We start from the raw sequence: 1,484 nt of genomic DNA, 5'->3' as shown, positions 1-1,484 counted from the left end.
AAAACAAAACAAAACAAAAAACTGTCCTGTACAAATTAGAGCACTTTGCTGATGAGCAGTGGGTGAAAATCAAAATAGCTGTCAACATGTGCAGAAGTCTGATGGAAATTTTATTTTATTTTTTTTGTATTTCTGTTGAACCACAGTTTAAAAGCAATGTCTTGATTTTCCTTTTTTAAAATTTATTAATTATTACTTTTGTCAATTTCAACTTATGTCAGTGACAGCTATTTTTTTTCCTTCTTTATTGGGAAGGTATGAATACATCTGAGGACGACTGTATGTCCATATCTCTTGGCACATGATTCATCCAATCTGCAGATCTGTAAAGAAAACCCTCCCTACTAACATCTCCCGCTCCCTGGATGTCAGTCCTTTTCCTTTATTTAGCTGCTATATGCTGCACCTGCTGCCATTACCTCGTAGGGGGATAGTATGCTTATCAGTGTGTAGTACTGCCAGGTACCGTTGTCTGAGTGTCGTAGGTGTGTTTGTGTGTGTTTGTGTGAGCAGCCGCATTCCTTCTATCTGACGTGGCCTGGCCTCCCTGAGTTCAGTCCTTCAGGGCCTGGGGCTGAGGCTCGAATCCTTCTATAACACAGACACCCTTTGTCATGCATTAGTACGCGTTAAATGGTGTCGGCGTCAATGCTAAGCTAGCAGTGCTTTTACAAAATAATATTTTCCAACGACGCCCTTCAAACTGTCTGGCTAGTTTTGGCATTGAAAGGGTGAGTCTGTGACCAACTGTTCTAACTATTGGATGAAAAGTGCTTCAGACGTTTAACTTTGGTGACCTTGTGACTTTTTTTATGCAGCACTGTCAAAAAGTCAACATTTAAATTGATTTAAAGCTGTGAATAAATTAGCATCGATCTAGTGCTAATTAGCAAATGGTAAAATGCTAATAATATAAGAGTGAGCGTGCTAGCTGTTAGTCATGTTAGAACTGTTGTCTTAAACCCATTTCCTGCACGTTTGAACAGACACACTAAGGATGAGCTGCAGTACGTGAAGGATTTCGAACCTGAACGAGATGTAGTGACACAAATCCGAGTTTTGCTCTTCGGGTCAATCGGTCACGGAAAGTCCAGCTTCATCAATTCTGTCAGCTCTGTCGTACGAGGGAGAATGGTGGACACAGCTTTGCCAAGTTCAGCAAACTACGAAGGAACCAGTTTCACCAAGAAAGTATGTAACCTCTCCTCTGTTGGCTCTGACTCGATGTGTTTGACCCACTTTCAGGTTTCTTTCATATCTGTATGGCGGTCACTTTACATTTGCTCCTGCTGAGCTACAAGACAAGATAGAGTATAAAAAAAACAAAAAAAACAATCAGTTTCAACATCATATGTAGTTGGTTTCTGAATTTTCTATGATGGAATCATTGAAACACGTCTTGCATGTATTTTTGTTGGTTTCTGAATTTATTTTTTGGTCGTCTGGAAATAAGACTCAATCTGCTGGGTCACAAATGTAGAAAT

This window comes from Stegastes partitus, unplaced genomic scaffold (assembly GCF_000690725.1).
Source record: "Stegastes partitus isolate 25-593 unplaced genomic scaffold, Stegastes_partitus-1.0.2 Scaffold1290, whole genome shotgun sequence".
In the NCBI taxonomy this organism is placed as follows: domain Eukaryota; kingdom Metazoa; phylum Chordata; class Actinopteri; family Pomacentridae; genus Stegastes; species Stegastes partitus.
Note: the sequence above shows the minus strand (reverse complement) of the source record.